Source organism: Neofelis nebulosa, chromosome 13 (assembly GCF_028018385.1).
Source record: "Neofelis nebulosa isolate mNeoNeb1 chromosome 13, mNeoNeb1.pri, whole genome shotgun sequence".
In the NCBI taxonomy this organism is placed as follows: domain Eukaryota; kingdom Metazoa; phylum Chordata; class Mammalia; order Carnivora; family Felidae; genus Neofelis; species Neofelis nebulosa.
Window position 1 is genome coordinate 80,147,592 of NC_080794.1, and position 19,188 is coordinate 80,166,779.

A 19,188-nucleotide genomic window follows, 5' to 3' on the forward strand; every position below is an offset into this window, starting at 1 on the left:
AAGGAAAGAGCCACGTGACCCCCGCACGGCGGCGCCGCCGCCGCCCAGGCCCCGGATGTACGGGGCGGTCCTCCGCGCGCAGGCGCGCTACCGTCGCGCGCACCGGCTGACGTGGCGGCGGGTGCAGTATGTGCGCGCCGGTTCCTCCTCCGGCCTCCGCCGGGAAACGTTAGGGAGGAGGTTTTCAGACCGCTCGCCCCTCACTCCTCGAGCGCGAAACGGGGTAGGAAAGGTGAAATTGGGGTCAGGGTTTCTGCCTGGCGAGAAAGAAGGCGTCTGCATAGGGTCATTTTGAGCATGTTTTGTGCGCAGTCATGCAAAGTTACAGGCCGGTCCCTTCCGCCTGGGGAATGGCCTGTCTCCGCTGAGTGAAAATGCCGTATTTATCCGTTAATCAGAAACGCATCGAGCAGGTATCACTAGCCCAGCACCGCTCACCTCTGGGAAGTAATAGTGGCCCGACCCTTGACGGACTAGCAGTGGGAGGAGGGACGCAATAAGTAAATTAGCAAGTTTATTTCATATCGGTAAAGTAAAAAAGTTGGTGAGACCAAGATTGAGGAATAGGGACACTCAGAGAAGGTGAGTTTTGAGCTGAGACCTGAAAGGTGGGGACAGGCTGGAGAGAGTAACGTGGCAAGGGCGCAGAAGCTCTGCAGCAGAACAGATTTTGCATCGTTTGAAAACACTTGAGTGTGGTAGCTTTACATTCAGCACACATCACAAACAAGAAAAATGAGCGTTAGTGGAAAAAAATTAATTTATCGGGCCCTTTGCTACAGCCTTTTATTACTGGCCAACAATTTTTTTGAATATTTAAAAAAAATTTTTTAATGTTTGTTTATTTTTGAGAGAGAGAGTGTGAGCAGGAGAGGGCAGAGAGAGGAGACACAGAAATCTGAAGCAGGCTCCAGGCTCTGAGCTGTCAGCACAGAGCCCAACTCCAGACTCCAACCCACGAGCCAGGAGATTATGACCTGAGCTGCAGTTGGAAGCTTAACCCACTGAGGGACCCGACCCAGGCGCCCCTGAGTATTTTATTTTTTTAAGTAATCTCCACACCCAGCGTGGGGCTTGAACTTACAACCCCGTGATCAAGAGAGTCGGGTGCTCTACTGACCCAGGTGCCTCTTGACCAACAATTTTATTTTATTTTTTTTAAAAAAATTTTTTTAACGTTTTATTTATTTTGAGACAGGGAGAGACAGAGCATGAACAGGGGAGGGTCAGAGAGAGGAAGACACAGAATCGGAAACAGGTTCCAGGCTCTGGGCCGTCAGCACAGAGCCCGACGCGGGGCTCGAACTCACGGACTGTGAGATCATGACCTGAGCCGAAGTCGGCCGCCCAACCGACTGAGCCACCCAGGCGCCCCTTGACCAACAATTTTAATGTTTAATCAGTAACTATTATACCTGGAACTTGAAAGCCATTTAAACTGAATCTAATTACTCAAGCCCTTGGTATGAAATTCAGAGGAGTTCAGAAAAAATCAGAAAGCAGCAGTGGGATACATTGTTACAAATTTTTTACACATTTTGTAAAAATGGATGGTACACGTGAACGAATGACAGAATACTACATCCGGGAACAATGAACCCACAACACATACACACGAAAAGCCTTTTCCTCTCATTCGTTCTACCGGAGCGAAGAGGTTTTTCTATGTAACTAAATGTATCACTGTGAAGAAAGAAAATTTAGGAAATGCAAACATAGACCAAAAAAAAAAAAAAAATTTTTTAAAGAGGTTACTTAAAAATTAGCTTCAGAGTTCTTTCTCCAAAATGCTTGGGCCACTCTAAATTAAACTTACCCTCCTCCCCCCAAAACAAGAGCCAGACAGAGTTGAGCAACAAGTACTACTAAGAAGCTACAGGGACTGTTTTATGGGGCAGGATCAAGAGACTCGTTTGTGTATATGATCATTAAGTCAGAATTAAAGAGCTTAACATAAGAGCAAGCATAGCTTTTAAATGCCGTAGATAGAAAACTATTCAGTAGGCCACAGAGAGATGTGACGGGATGAAATGAAAGGAAACCTGGCCTAAATATCAGAAAAAGCTTTTCAACATTATTACCTTTGCGTTATATATCAAAGAAGATGGTAAAATGATCTCATGGGTTATTGCTCATTATGTGGTAGACCTAAAACAAGACAAACTCTAGAAAATTTGGAGAAAAAATGAAATTCAATATTTCCGCATCTTCATTCTTTTCCCTTTCAAGTTAAAGTATATGAAACATTTGGTAATATAATAGCCAATGATCATTTAAGTGCATTAAATACAATTATTTAGGCTCTAGTACTGTATTTGTGAACAGTCGCAACTTGCAGAATAAATTTGTTAAATGTAGCCAGTAGGTATTAAATACCAGCTAATAGCCATAATGTTGGATGTTGGGCATAAACGATGCAAGACACCTGTTTCCAAGGAGTTGATGATTCCCTGGTGAAGACAGAGGAGTACACAGTGAGGAACAAGGTAGGATCTATTCTGAACCAGGAGAAAAGCGTGATTACTTTCTGTTGGTTTATGCTCACTTCATAGAAAACAAGCGATGTGAATATGCTAGAAGCCACCTTAGGAAGCGGTAAAAGGAAGTGATAAAGGCTAAAAGGCTGATGAAGGTTTTTTCCCTAATCAAGCTACTTTCGTACTACATATGACTGGATAATTTCTCTAATACAATGTTTTGGGGATTTTGAGTTGAGTAAATAAGAGTCTCAAAAAAAAAAAAAAACAGTTGTTAGGAGCACAAAAGAGGTACTACATTATACATATTGCAACATAATATAGCTTAAAATCAGGTATGTTTTACAGTTTACAAAATGCTTTCACATTTGTCATTTTGTTTACAAGAATAATGAAGGTATTTATACTGATAAACTAATAATTTTTTCAGAGCGTTAGACTATGGTTCACAGTGACACACTCCTTCCACAAACCATTATCATGTACCTACCACGTGCCAGGTATGGGAAGTGAGCACCTGATAGCAGGTGCAAGGCAGCGAACAGGACAGACATGGGTCCTGCCTTCTTGGACTTTGCCAGAGGCTTCTTGAGGATGCAGACCCCACTCCAGGCTAGACCCCCATCGTCTTTCCGAGTCCATCTTTCACCACACTCCATGTCTTCAGTGCCTTAAATAGCCCTTTCTCCCACCTCCAACCTAATGAGTGCTGTCACTTCACTTGGAACATTCTCCACCACCACCCATTCCTTGTTCTAACAACAACCTATTTCTCCACATTGTCACTTCCTCCAGGACTCTTCCCTGGCCCCCAGATTGGTTTAGATGCCAAAGCAGTGAGCACCAGTAACATCCTATCTGAGCCTGATCACACTTCAATACTTGCAGACTATAAGCTCAGAGAGTGGAAGGAAGCTTTTGTGTTGTTCACCACTACACCCCCAATGCCCGGCAGAGCGTTGGGCAGATGAGATACTCTCAAAAAATGCTTGAGAGATGAATGAGTGCATCCCCATATACAGATTTATTTAAAACAGTTTCTACTATACCCATGGGGAAGTAACAAGTCTGCAAGTTGATTGTGTGGTTTTCTTTCATTTATAGAGCATCTACCTATCTACGTGAGGCTCTCAATCTACTTAAGCCCCGGCATGCAAATACTAAAGAAGAAACAATAATGCTCTTCTCCCAAAGCTCCTAATTGCACTGGTCTTGAACCTCCCGCTGTACTGAAGTTCATTTGTGCCTTTCTGAGGTCAGTGTTTAAATATATCATGCTTTCCTACACCTATATATCCCTTCCCTTCTTCCTGTCCCGCCCATTGTTACCTAAGTCCTACCAATACTTTAAGCTTCCGCTCAAAGCTTTCCTCTGCAAAGTCTTTCCAGCCAGTGCGGGCTGACTTAACTGCCCCTTCACTTGTGCTCTTTCTTTAAGGCACCATTAACTTGGTCACCCAGGCCATCTCTGAGCACTCTGCTTCCCCTGCAGCTCTGTCAAGTGGTAGCTGTATTCATCCTTCAAACCACTGGTGCCTAGAGGAGTACCAATGACTGACTAGCTCTTCACCCAGCTACTTCTAGAACATTCTCTCTCTCCTCCCTTAACTTTGAATGTTGAACCTCATGCTATCAGATTGGATTACGTGTGGTTCCTCTATGTTGCAGTCCTCAGTAGGCGTCTACAGATCCCAGGTCACAACCCCTTGTTCCTTAACTGTTAGTTCTAGCTCCCTGCCACTCTCTCCAACACCGTCATAATTATTAGCAGTTTCTATACACGTGTAGATATTCCTGCCAATATCGTGGCCACCTGGCCTTTACAATTGTGTCCTCTACCTTACCTCAGCTACTCACACCCATGGTGATACCCTAGGGTCTAGACTAAGAGTCAGCAAACTTTTTCTGTTAAGGGCTTGATAGTAAGTACCCTAGGCTTTGCAGGCCAGGAGGCAATGTCTTCAATTCTTAGAGCAATTGTTCTTGCCAAAAGAATAATTGCCCTTGTATGTATGTATGTGTGTGTGTATATTACATTTAAAAATGTAAAAACTATGTTGGGTTGTATAGTAAAAACTATGCCTGGTGGGCTCAGTCAGTTAAGTGTCCGACTTGATTTTGGCTCAGGTCATGATCTTGCAGTTCATGGGATCGAGCCTCACATTGGGCTCTGTGCTGAGAGCGAGGAGCCTGCTTGGGATTCTCTTCCCCCCTCCACCCCTCCCCCAGGCCACACATGTGCACACTCTCTCTTTCAAAATAATTCAGAAAAAAATAAAAAAATAATAATATATAAAAACTATCTTGATGACCACTGAGTAATAGATAGAATTGATGAGTCACTATATTGTACACCTGAAACTAATGTAATACTATATGTTAACTATACTGGAATAAAAATAAAAATAAATTTTTTAAGACTAAAAAAATCAAGACTAAAAAAGAAGTAAAGACTATTTTTAGCTCAAGGCTGTGTAAACCACAGGCAGTAGGCCAACTTTGGCCCATAGGCCATGTTTGCTGACTCTTAACTAAACCTTGTCATACCAACTCTCTCAGTTCCCAGATTGTGATTTCAAGTATCTCACTTTCTTGTTCATAGTGAACCACAACCCCAGCGGTCCTGCTGCCTGACTGGGACCTGCATTCCATTCACAAATCCTGTTTCCTTTTCACTGTTCCTCATCCCCCATGTCCTCTATTTCCTCCACACCCAAGTTGGATTCCATCATGTAGTTCTTTTCTTGCTCCGCTTTCCATTTATTTGACCCCAACTCTGGCCAATCCAAGTGTCTTCCTGCTCCTTGCCTGCAGCCCAGTATGACTGGGGAAAAATGCACAACCATGTTGACAAGCCCCACTTGACATTCCTGACCACAAGCCCCAACAAGTACCGTGCTGCTGTTCAGCCATCCTACTACACTTCTCTGGGCCACATCCCCAATCTCCCCAATGACTGTTTCGTACTTTTTCCTGTCTCCAATCCTCTGCTCTCAGCTGATGGCTTCATTTTCTGTAGCACTGTAAGCAGTGGAGCAGCGAGAAGAGAACCTGCCTCTGCACTCTGCCATCTACCCACCCATTTGCTTCTGTACTCAGAGACTCTGCTTCCCTACTCTTACCCGGCAGTCTGTGCTCCTCTCTAAAGCCAGCCTTTTGAGGCACCTGGGTGGCTCAGTTGATTGAGTGTTCGACTTCAGCTCAGGTCATGATCTCCTGGTTCGTGGGTTAGAGCCTGGAGTTGGGCTCTATGCTGACAGCTCTGAGCCTGGAACCTGCTTTGGATTCTGTGTCTCCCTCTCTCTCTGCCCCTCCCTTGCTCGTGTTCTGTGTCTCTCTCTCAAAAATAAACATTAAAAAAAATTTTTTTAATAATAAAATAGTAAACATAAATTAATTAATTAAATAAATTTTAGGGGCGCCTGGGTGGCGCAGTCGGTTAAGCGTCCGACTTCAGCCAGGTCACGATCTCGCGGTCTGTGAGTTCGAGCCCCGCGTCAGGCTCTGGGCTGATGGCTCGGAGCCTGGAGCCTGTTTCCGATTCTGTGTCTCCCTCTCTCTCTGCCCCTCCCCCGTTCATGCTCTGTCTCTCTCTGTCCCAAAAATAAATAAAAAACGTTGGAAAAAAAAAAATTAAAAAAAAAATAAATAAATAAATAAATAAATAAATTTTAAAAATTAGGCCAGCCTTTTGTACTAGTGCACTGGATTCTGTCTCCTCTCACACAGAATGTTGTTCACTCCATCCTTCCTCAAATACTTCCTCACTTGGCTTCCAGGATCACCCTCTCCTGATTTTCCTCCTACTTCTCTGACTCTTCCTCAGTCTCCTTGACTGGTATCTCTTCACCTCTCAGACCTCTAAGGTTAAAAAGTCCTCGGGCCAAGGTCCTGGACTTCTCCCTTCTCTAACTACATCCATCTTTTGGTTCTAACTCATGGCTTTAGACATCATCTCTGTGCTTAGAAGTTACAAAATTATGTCACTAGTGCTCTCTCTCACTCTCTCTCTCTCTCTTTCCTGAAAGCCAGTCTCACACCCAGATGCCTATTTGACACATCCATTAAGCGTTTGACATACAACATACACCCAACCTGCCCCAGACCAGACTCTTGGTCTCTCTGGCCTCCAACCTGCTCCTTCCATCATCTTCCCCATGGAAATAATGGCAACCCCCTTCTTCCAGTTGCTTAAACCAAAAATATTGGAGACATCCTTGACTCCACATTTTCTGCCACAGCCCCACATGCAATCAATCCATCAGCAAATTTCATTTCTATCACCTCCATAACTATCACTCTGGTCCAAGTCACCATCATGTCTCACCTAGAATATGTAATAACCTGCTCACTTGTCTTTCTGTTTCCCCTTGACCCCCTTCTCTTTACTCTCCACCATAGCAAGCAGGGAGTAAAAAGGAGGTGATCATGCCAGTCCCCTGATGAAGACGCTCTTGTGGCTACCCAGTGCGTGTGGTCAAAGTGAAAGTCCAGGGGCGCCTGGGTGGCGCAGTCGGTTAAGCGTCCGACTTCAGCCAGGTCACGATCTCGCGGTCCGTGAGTTCGAGCCCCGCGTCGGGCTCTGGGCTGATGGCTCGGAGCCTGGAGCCTGTTTCCGATTCTGTGTCTCCCTCTCTCTCTGCCCCTCCCCCGTTCATGCTCTGTCTCTCTCTGTCCCAAAAATAAATAAAAAATGTTGAAAAAAAAAAAAAAAAACAAAGTGAAAGTCCATACAGTGGCCTGCGAGACCCTACCCTTCCCCATTCCCATCCCTCCCAGGCCATGCCAGTGTCACCTTTTCAGTGTTGTCTTCCCTCACCTCTTTTTTTCTTTAATGTTTATTTATTTTTGAGAGAGAGAGAGAGACAAAGTGTGAATGGGGGTGGGGAAGGGGCAGGAGAGAGAGGGAGACACAGAACTTGAAGTGGGCTCCAGGCTCTAAGCTGTCAGCACAGAGCCCAATGCAGGACCTCAACTCACAAACTGTGAGATCATGTCATGACCTGAGCCAAAGTCAGACACGTTACCAACTGAGACACCCAGGTGCCCCTTCCCTCACCTCTTTAAAGTGATAATAACCTCCCTTCCTCCCATACTTCTCTCCCTCTTTTTTTTTTTAATGTTTATTTTTGAGAGAGAGAGGGTAGGGCAGAGGATTCGAAGTGGGCTCTGTGCAGACAGCAGAAAGCTAGAGGCAGGGCTCGAACCCATGAACTGCAGGATCATGACTTGAGCTGAAGTTAGACGCTTAACCAGCTGAGCCACCCAGGCACCCCCTTCCTCTCATACTTCTGAGCACCCTTTTCTTTATTTTCCTCCACAGAATTTATTTAGCGATCAACATCTTACTTATATATTTCATGATATACTCCTCTAGAATATAATAAGGTTGATGAGGACAGGGATTAATGTCTGTTCCATTTAACTGCTATATTAAGTCTAGCACCTATAACAGTGCCTACCACAGAGTAAGCACTCAGTAAATATTTGTTGAAAAAATCACTTAATACATTAAAGCAAGCCTCCTGTATTATCATTGCCCACCTGCATGTTGGTCTCCTCCATGACACTGGAAGTCCCTTGATGGTAGGGACATGGTCCACACCCAGAAAGTGTTTGTTCAGTGTATGTTTCAGAGCACCTTGATGGTTCCAACTGCATGGTGATACACAAGGTCCAAAACCTCACACCTTTGGGTTTTTGTTGGGTTTTTTTCCCACACCTTTGTGTTCTTAACCATGAAAGTGACCAATGAGGGTTGGAAATCTTTTCAACGGTGGTGTACCAAGAGCAGATGTGGGGAGCGCTGTGCTTAGGCCAGGCAGTTCTCAGTGAACCTTTGGGTTGTGTAACTTTAAAGCAGGAAATTGGAATGGAGATTCAGTTGAGTAGATTTTTAGCAGAAATCTGTCCTAGCAGTATTTGTTATTTATTGGGAGAAATGCATCTTACACCCAGGAGTCCTCACCACTAATATTCTGCCCGACTCCAGGAGAAGTCTGAGGGGGAGAAGAGAAGCATGTTTGTGGGAACTGGTGTCCACAGTCTCCATTGTTGACATGCCACACAGCCCAGCTCCCGCCTGGGATCTGGGAGTTTAGGAGATTATGCTCAAAGCTACACCAACCAACCAGGGCCAAGAGCAGAATGAGGAAGACGCTGTGCAGAGTGGTTTAGGGTGTGGTTTGGAAATAGGCTTCTGTGTTAAATATGTTAAATATGATTAGAAGGAACCCTGGAACCACAGGGTGTGGGCTTTCATTTTGGGCTTGTGGGTATTAAACAATCTTCACATGGACCTTTTCATTGTGCCGTCTTCTCATGAAGCAGCTAAGATGGCACCTCCTCAGAGAGCCCCTTCCTGACCACCCCATCTAAACCTGAAGTCTACCCTATTTTAATTCTCGGCACAGCATTCATCACTAATGGATAGTTTTCGTTGTTTCCTTGGTTACCATCTGTCTCACCACACTAGATGGTAATCTTTAAGGGACCAAGCTTGTCGTGTTAACCATTGTAGCTCCAACTCCTGGAACTGTGCCTGGCACAGGGCAGGCACTCTACAAATATGGGGTGTGTGAATAAATAAAGGAGTGGAGAATGTGGTAGGCAGAATTGTAAGATGCCCATAGATTCCCAGTCCCTGATGTACACACCCTGTATAATACCCCAGACTGTAAATATGATGAGGTGTTACTTCTGTGATTAAGTTATATTATGTATCACAGTTGACTTTCAGAAGAGATTTTCTGGGTGGGCCTAACCAATCACATGAGCCCTATGAATCCAGGTCTAGAGGTCACTGGCAAAGGAAGTAAGAGATTCAAAGCTTGAGAGGAAAAATGGAAGGAGCTGCGTAGTAAAAAACTTGTCGGTGACCTCTACTAGATATGGGACGCCCCCAGCCAAAAACCAGCTAGTGCACGGAGGCCTCCCTCCCACGACTGCAAGGAACTGAATTCCATCAACAACTTGGATGAGCTTGGAGGGAAATTCTTCTGCAGAGCCTCCAGAGAGGAATACAGCCTTGCCATCCCAGGACTTCAGCCTGACAAGGGCCTGAGCAGAGGCCCAGTCATTACATGCTTGGACCTCTGGTCTATAGAACTGCACGGTGATAAATGGGTGTTGTGTGAAGCCAGTAAGTTTGTGGCAACTTGTTACACAACAATAGAAAACTAATACAGAGACCTTAACAAATTTTCTCCATATTAACTTCTAGAAAAAGAAGAAAGAAACACAAATGGAGTCTAACATTCTAAAGTGACTTTGCTTTGCATGAAATGAAAACAAAGGTACAGCTCAGTAGAAGAAAAGGGCAAGACTGTGTAAGGTTTAACTTTACAAATTCAGACTGTCCAAGCAAAAGCCCTTTAGAAGGAATCTGAGACTATGAACGTGTTACAGTACTCTACACTGGTGTTTTTAGAACTAGGGGTTAAGTTTCATTTCCTAGGGAATTTAGAATTATAAATACACCTCAGTTCATCCAATAAGCATGCCAGATTTGGAGCCAGTTGGCTTCATTTGGAGCCAAATGGCTCCCAGCTTTGCCATTTATTAGCACTATGATATTGGGCAAGTAATCTCTCTGAGCTTCCATTTTCTCACCTGTGAAATATGCATGAGTCGGGCAAGGTTTGAAGGAGATACGACCCCGAGCACCCTTCACACTGTCCTTGATACAAGCTCTCAAGAAGTCTTTTTCATACATGGACATGTAAGAGAGACCAAATAATCAATGCATGAAATATTCACAGCCTCTTTCTGCCCTCTCAACTGCTAACATCATCTACCGACTAGTGGGCATTTCCCCCTGTGTTCCTCCCCTTTTTTCCCACTTATACCTTCTTAAATACATAAGGTAATCAGTTGGGAGGACAGCTGGAAAAGTCAGGTGGGAGAATCAAGTAGGAAAGGGCTGAGATGAGAGAGAAAAATAGAGGGGTAGGGGAAAAAGGCTAACGGGGAAGAAAAGGAAAGAGGAGAGAGGAGATAACAACAAGAAGAGCTTTTTGTAAGAGGAGGAGGGAGATTTCAGAACCCGTGCCACTGAATGGGAGTGATGGTTCACAAAAACCCGGAGGGAGTCCACACCAATGTGAACAAACGATTGGATAAGTAAATAAATGGGAGAGAATAGACACATTTCCCAGGAAGAAGAATTCAAATAGTTTGTGTAGACGCTTTGCCTTGGAGGAGGTGCAGCATAACTCCCCACTCCTTCAGCGTGGGCCGTGCACAGTGACTGGTAGCCAAAGCAGAAAGCATAGAAAGGAGGAAGGAGAGTAACTTTACAGGAGAGAAACCTGGCAAACACTGCCTCAGCCAGGTGATGAAGGTTAATACCTCCATGTACCCTTGATATGATGTGATGACAGGAGCACTTCTGTGGTCTTCCTCCCCACAACGCATGAACCAGTCTAATCATGAGCAAAACCATCAGACAAAAACAAATTGAAGGGCGGTCCATGGAAGTCCTGGCCAGCATACTTCAAAACTGCCAGGATCATCAAAAGCAAGGGAGGTCTGAGAAACTGTCACAGCCAAAAGGAGCCTAAGGAAACATGTTGACTAAATATAGTGTCATCCTAAATAGGATCCTGGAACAGAACCCAGAAAATAAGTAAAAAGCTAAGGAAAAAAAATATGGACTTTAGTTACTAATGTGTCAGTATTGGTTCATTAGTTGTGACAAACGTATCTTACTGATGTAAGATGTTAACAAAAGAGGAAAATGGTTGGGGTGTATGGTAGGTAACTTTAGATACTATCTTTGTAACTTTTCTGTAAATCTAAGACTATTCTAAAATAAGATATTTATCCCAGACTTTGGCACCAAAAAAATAAAAAAAAATTTAAAATGATAAAAGAAAAATAAAATATCTATTTATAAAATAGGGGAAAGGGATTTTAAGACATATCACTGTAGGTAATAAATTATATCATCTTTAATATTCTTTGAAAAATGCAAATACAGGGGCACCTGGGTGGCTCAGTCGGTTGAGCGTCCGACTTCGGCTCAGATCATGATCTTACGGCTGGTGAGTTCGAGCCCCGCGTCGAGCTCTGTGCTGACAGCTCAGAGCCTAGAGCCTGCTTCGGATTCTGTGCCTCCCTCTCACTCTGCCCTAACCCACTCGCATTCTGTCTCTGTCTCAAAAATAAATAAACATTTTTAAAAATTTAAAAAAAAAGAAAAATGCAAATACAGATCAGAATTTATCTCATTTACATTTTCATGCTGATCTGTTTCTTTTAATACAACACAGTTTGAAAGCTAGGCTTTTTGGGGCCTGGGATCTACTCAGGTTCCAATATCAGCACCCTAAAACTATGGATGGAGAACATAAGAAGGATGACTTTCCCTTGGGAATGTTCTGAAAGCCTCACATAATCTGGAAGCCAGTTAACCATCAGCAAAGAGTGTCAAGGCATTTGACTAAAGCCCCTTTCAGAGGTGACTTCTTGGGCCCCAAGCAAGCCTGGAATCCCTGAAAAGAGCTGACATCCCGACATATGCCTAACCTCTTATTAAATACAAGTAAGGAAAAACGATGAAACGAAAAGCCACATTTGGCTCACAGGGATCTGGGAATTGGAACATCTATAGAAGATGTTGGGGTGCCTTACCTACATGCCCAGGGAGTTGGGGCATTTCCAAATCCATATTAGTGCCAATAACATCTTAACTCTTTTCCCAGGGAGCAAAGAGCAAGCAGGCTGTGCAAATAAGACATAGCAGGCCTCAGCCAGCTATCCTTAGAAAAGCCTACTGATAAGGTAGGCCCCTGGCTGGTATCTGTGAACTTGGATTTCGGGAGTGCTCCCACCATTCCTGGAATTGATAAGAATGACTATCTAGACTCCTTGCACAAACAGTGGGGTTCATGCTGAATACCTGCTTCCTTCTGAGAGACTGGAATTTGGGTACTTGCTCGGCAGAAGCTGCCACCTGACTGTCCCCCAATAAAAACCTGCCTGTCTCTAACGAGCTTCCCTCTTCAATAATATTTCACTTGTGTTGTTACAACTTGTTGCTGGAGGAATGAAACGTGTCCTGTGTGACTCCACTAGGAGAGGACTTTTAGAAGCTTGGGCCTACGGGCCTACTGGCCTACTTTCCTTCGGAAATCACCCCCATGTGCCTTTTCCCCTTGCTGATGAATCCTAGCCATGAGCACAGCTGTGTGCTGAATCCTGCGGGGGCCCCCTAAGAAATCATTGGGTCTGGGAGTGATCTATAATATTAACATAAAGATTTTTCTTTTCTTTTTTTTTTTTTTTTAATTTTTTTTAACGTTTATTTATTTTTGAGACAGAGAGAGACAGAGCATGAACAGGGGAGGGGCAGAGAGAGAGGGAGACACAGAATCTGAAACAGGCTCCAGGCTCTGAGCTGTCAGCACAGAGCCCGACGCGGGGCTCGAACTCACGGACCGCGAGATCATGACCTGAGCCGAAGTCGGACGCTTAACCGATCAAGCCACCCAGGCGCCCCATAAAGATTTTTCTTGATTCAAACTTTGGGACAGGCACAGAAGAAAGTATGATTAGTTCCATTTGATCACTGAGGAAGCAAGTACACAGAAAGTAGCGAAATGAGAGATTTGGCAGCCAAGATGGCAGAGCTGACATCTGAATCAGGCTTGTCTGTTTCCACACCCTCCAACCCCCTTCCATCTATGACAGGCAGCATCTTATTGCTTAAGGTTAGAAATACCTCCCCTTCTCCGTGCCCTCTACTCATTTTCCCTCAACTCTGTGAACCTGTCTGGCAGGTCTGACAGCACCCAGCAGTGAAATGGAAGGGAGGCAGGCATGCGTTCTTTCCCCACCCCTGCCCTGTGTCCTGAGCCTGGCCACAGCCTCATTATCCTTCTCCCCGCCACAAGGGGCTGCTCCCTAACTAATTCACTGAGAAAATAGAGTGTCTAGCAGGCATCAGGGACTGCAGGAGACACAGCATGAACAAGCCAACCAAGAACAAGGAGAGGCGATACACGTAAGGTGCTTTCATGCTCTTCTACTTCTGAGATTGTCTCCTTTTTCCCTTTCCTCAAGTTTGGATCTCTCGGTCTGAAATCCCAGAAGCAATAGATCTGGTCAGGCCCTCCCCCACCCCTTCTCTGTTTTCCCACCTGATTGTAAGGTGGTCACAGGCACGAGTTCTGCTGAGGTTATCTGTGCACCCATCTCCCCAGCCTTTGGCCCATTTTGTGTGTGCTTTGCAAATGTTTGCACTCTGTGCAAGGGAAGTGGAGTTTTCCTAATGCTATACCCCTGCCAATGTAATGGAAAATGATTCCCCAAGCCCAAATACCACAGAAAATTATATTATGTATTTGGAGCTAAATGTGTCCCTGTAAGATTCAGCAAATGACCTTGGTGAGGTGGGAGGGACAGGAGATCTGGGGCCTGTGGATTTAACATATTTTCTCATTTTTTCTGTGTACTATCTTTCATCAAATCTAGAAACGCCATCAGTGATTAAGCACATCATTTTATCTACCATATACTTGAAAACATTTTCAATTATAATTGTAGGATACATCCCAATTTCAGAGACTTCTTAATTTGAACTACTGCAAGCAACAAATACTTCTCTATCTTTTAAATTGTGAAATGAAAGTAAAAGGAGGAGGAAACATAGCTAAAGTCTTACCCACCTAAAGAAAACCACTATTATTTTTCTATATTGTCCTATGACATCTTTACAGTTACGGACCTTGTATTAGTGCATTTAATGTCTTTATGTATTAAATATATGCATCTATACATATTTGTAAATGTATATATTCATATCATACATTTCCAAATATTTATATTTGTATTTTTATTATACAATTCATACCTTCCTTCATACCCTATCCCCACACCCTTCCTCTGAAGTAATCACTGTCAGTATCCGGGTGTGCGTCCTTCCAATCCTATGTATATACAGACCAGCTTGGAGTTTTACACACAGATGTGATTATAGTGAGTTTGTACAAATATGTCTACCTCACCTTAATAGCTCCATAGCACTCTATGATGGTGGAATACGCCTTTATTTTATTTTTTTTTTTAGTTTCTTCATCAGTAAATATTTAGGTAATTTTCATATTTTTGTGATTACTAGCAGCACCAGATGAACATCATTAAACATGCATATTTTGGTATGTGTATTTTTGAAAAGTAAATCGCTGGGTATGCACTTCAGCGTTTTGTTAGATACTGCCAGACTGCCTTTCAGAAAGTCTTCAGTTCATTAACACATCCTCTTTAAATACATAAAACCCATATTGAACAAAACAAGGTATTTCCTAGTAAAGTCAGCATAAATTGTCACAAACTCAACAGGCAATTATGCTCGTATTGCTTTTATCTTTCTTATTAAAAACTGCCTTATTACCAGAGACTTTGGTATTTCTTCAGCGTCTCTTTCCAATTGTCCCAGACCCCAGGGGCTTGCTCTTGGGCCAGCAAACAAATCCAGGGAGACTGTGAGGTAGTTCTGGGCACTCTGCTTCTGGCTGTGGCTCTTCTGGCCTCAAAGATTGCTCTTGAAGACTGAGCCTGCAGCATCTGGCTACCATCCAGGACCTGGGATGTTCCTCAGTGCACAGATCCTAGTGCTGCTTTTGGGGAGAGGAAGAATGCTTTCCCTGATTCACTGATGAACTCTGACTCCAGTCCCTCAGGAGCAGCAGGTTAGGGCTTTTTCCCTGGTCCATCACTCCATGAACGAAGATCCTTTGTTGCTTTCTCTCCTCCAAGCTATGGGAATTTCCCCAGGTGCCTGGCACATCTGAAACTTCAACCACAAAAGGACGTGACAGTATGTCCTAACCCCAGATAAAGGAGCAATTGCCCACCCAAGGAAGATGGCTAGTGAACTTGAGGGGCCCACACCTTTACTCCAGAGAGAAGAGGGGCTTACCCTTAGTGATTCAAAGGCAATCTTTCCAAGCTTCTCTTTTATCAGAGAAGAGGGGGAGAACCCCCACAGAAATATAATCTCCAGTAGGGTGCTTCAAATACACCCAATACAAATGGCCCAAGAGTGGGGCGCCTGGGTGGCTCTGTCAAGCATCCCAACTTCAGCTTAGGTCATGATTTCAAGGTTTGTGGGTTTGAGCCCCGCACTGAGCCCCACATCAGGCTCCACACTCCCGGTGCTTGGGATTCTCCATCTCTGCTCCTCCCCCACGTGTGCTCTCTTGCTCTCTCTCACTCTCTCTCTCTCAAACTTAACACACATAGCTGAAGAGTAGCTATATTCATTTCCTATGGCTGCCACAACAAAATACCACAGACTAGGGGGCTTAAACAGTAGAGATTCATTTTCCCACTGTTCAAGATATAAAAAGTCCAAGATCAAGGTGTTGGCAGGTTTAATTTCTTCTAAGGCCTCTCTCCTTGGCTTGCAGATGCCTTTCCTCTGGGCAGCCACATCTCTGATATCTCTTTGTTTTGCCCAGATTTCCTCCTCTTATAAAGACACAGGTTAGATTGGATTAGGACACACCCTTACAACCTTATTTTAATTAAATTACCTCTTTAAAGGCCCTATCTGCACAGACAATCACATCCTGAGGTGGTGAGGTTAGCCCTATACCATATAACTATGGAGTTATTCCAGCCCATCACAGTAGCTGAAATATGTTAGGATTTTATATAATTAATTATCCTAGTTAATTGGATGACAGTGACCTTCACCAAAAGCAGGTATTTAAGGTGCAGATTGATGGAGATTGGTGCATTGTTCACGTTAAAGGGAATCTACAAGAGGATCTATTTTCCTTGTGAACACTTTATCTGTAGAACCTTGCAGGAGATTGTAAAAGCCAATGAAACATGAGTGCAAGTGTCTACTTGGCTTCCAAACTGATTCCAAATCTGCTTCCCACTCCTCAGCCCCTAACACCTTTGTATTTTCTGTGAGATCTAGAAACATTAGCAACTATTTACTACAATAGTAAGCATAAGGAATCAATCCAAGGGGCATAATTCAGGGTGCTGCCCTCCGGAAGTTCAGTCTAATGAGAGAAACAGAAGAGCCATATATGGGGTGCCTGGGTGGCTCAGTTAAGTGTCCAACTTTGGCTCAGGTCATGATCTCACAGCTCATGAGTTCGATCAAGACCTGCGTTGGGCTCTGTGCTGACAGCTCAGAGCCTGAAGCCTGCTATAGATTCTCTGTCTCCCTCTCTGCCCCTCCCCTGCTCATGCTCCGTCTCTCCTTCAAAAATAAACATTTTTTAAAAATTTAAAGAAGAGCCATATATATTCCCAATTCTAGTTCTATGGCCAAATGCTATTAGACCTTAGAAGAGGGATAACTTAGTTTTGCCTGGGTTGAGGGCAGAAATGGTATTTGAACCTTGAAGATGTAGAATTTTCCAAGGTAAGGAGAAAGTAGAACAGGGAGACTTGTTGAAAATATAGCAGCACTGTGATTACAGAGTAAACAGCAGGAAACAAATTTATTGTCATTAATAGCTGGTGGAACTAATCATATTTTCATACTCAAAAGTATCACTCAGTTAAAATTACTGAACCAGAATTACAAGTATTAACTTGGATAAATCTTTAAAAAAAAACAAAGTTGAGCAAAAAAAGCAACTTACAAGTGAATACAAATAGTATGCAACAGAATGGAAGGGCTTTGTAGCACAGTGATTTCTTGTGTGGCTGGAGTCTTATTGCTTGGGTCTGTGTCCTGGCACCACCACTTGCAATCATGTATGTGATCCTAGGCAAATTGTGCCACTTTTCAGTTTTCTCACCTATAAATCAGGGATCATAATAGGACTTATACAAAAGGATATTCTGAGGATTTAAGGAAAAAAAAAACAAGTAAAATACTTAGAACAATGTCTGCTATTCAGTAAATGTTAGCTATTGTTGCACCGGTGTAAAGTTTTAAAAGAAAGAGTACAATATTTTGTTGAGTGAAACATACAAATAAACCAAAACTTAATAACATAATGGGAAAATGACAATGACCAAACTTAGAGCAGTGGTCACCTCTGTGGGAAACGGAGGGAAAGGAGGTTGGAGAAGAGAAGGGAAGTGCTTCAACTATATTTGTAATGCTTTTTTTTGTTTGTTTGTTTAAAGAGAAAGAGTATTTAAGTTGGGGAGAGAATCTCAAGCAGGCTCCACACTCAGCAAGAAGTCCCATGTGGGGTTCAATCCCACAATGCTAGGATTGTAAGGGTTAGATTGTAGTGTAGGGCTAACGCTTAGCTTGAAAGATAACAACTTTGTTCTGACACTTAAAGGTCAAAGATAACAGCCTTGCTTTTGCTCTTGTAAATCATACTTCATACTCTTGTGAATCAGGCTTTATCAATGAAGGAAACAAAAGCTCAAAAAAAGAGCATCAGAGACAAGGTCAAGGAGATCCACTGGTTGCAACTTAGCAGCAGAAAGTCTAAAATAATCACCTCATTCGATAGCTGTTTCTGACTCATCTGGCAACTGTTTCTAACTCATCTGGGAACTGTTTCTTTGTTCTGTTCCCAGATAATGATAAAATGATGTGATCGGCTTTAACAACTCTGTACCCCGGCTGTTCGGGGCCACATTCTTATCAAGAGTGTTGGTCCCAATCGGTCACTGGTGCCCGTAGCATTCTGTTTCAGGAGTCGTGTGGATGCAACAGGATCATGACCTGAGCCAAAATCAGGAGTCAGGGGCTTAACTGACTGAGCTACCCAGGCATCCCATGTAATGCTTTATTTCTTAAACTGGGGGATAACCACCTCTTTTCCTTAAATTAGCATTTATGTATATATGTAACAATTGGTGTATATATATATAATATTTTATATTAAATAGTTTAAAATGTACGTCAAGTGAGTTGGAGATGGTATGATATTCCTGTAGATACCAAAGACCCTCCCTAATTAGTTTTGTGAGGTTTGGGGTTGGAGGCACAGAAGATCCATGAGGAGGGATCCTGGAGCTACACAAACTGCCTGGCTCCTTCTCAACATGCCTATCTCTGTCTAAATATCTCTTCCTTGAGGAGCCTTCCTTGACACCTATTTTAAAGCAGTACATCCCCTCCACTTTCTAACACACTCCACTATGTTATTGCAACAGGCTTATCACTCTAGGCTGTTTTCTATTATTTTACTCAGCAATTGTCTGTCTCCCTCCACTAGAATGCTCTATCTTGTTCAACACTATATTCCCAAAGCTTTTTCAAATCTTCCGGGCTTTTTGTTTTGTTTCGTTTTTGTTTTGTTTGTTTTTGTTCTTGGGATGGATAGATGAATAGATGGATGGATGGATGAATGAATGAATGAGTGGATGGATGGATGGATGGATGGTTGGGTGGGTGGGTGGATGGATGGAGACCGTTCCTCCATACTCATGACTCCTCTTTTTAGTCGGCCTGGAGGGCAGAGGTAGAATGAGAAAAGATTGAGGAGGGGAGGGAAGATTGGAGTGGGTTGAATAGAGGGCTTATGAAGATCGGATTAGAGGAATTGAGGAAAGATGCCCAGGCTGAGGAGTTTTCCGAGCTTGAAGAGCTGAGGGCTGGGGCTCCTGGGTGGCTCAGGCGGTTGAGTGTCTGACTTGGGTTCAGGTCACGATCTCATGGTTTGTGAGTTCAAGCCCCGCTTTGGGCTCTGCGCTGACAGCTCAGAGCCTGAAGCCTGCTTCGTGTCTCCCTCTGTCCCTGCCCCTCCCCTGCCTGTGCTCTGTCTCTCTC

General features: G+C 43.6%; 1 long non-coding RNA gene across 2 annotated transcripts; it reads left to right on the forward strand.

The window, feature by feature from the left end:
* Positions 1 to 69: 69 nt before the first annotated feature.
* LOC131493453 (uncharacterized) lies at positions 70 to 12,731 on the forward strand. Of its 2 annotated transcripts, none has more exons than XR_009252683.1 (3): positions 70 to 223; positions 3,582 to 3,732; positions 9,366 to 12,731. It is a non-coding gene; the product is annotated as an uncharacterized LOC131493453 (long non-coding RNA). The 2 variants fall into 2 exon arrangements; XR_009252684.1 differs by having other exon boundaries at positions 9,700 to 12,731.
* The last annotated feature ends 6,457 nt before the right edge of the window (positions 12,732 to 19,188 follow it).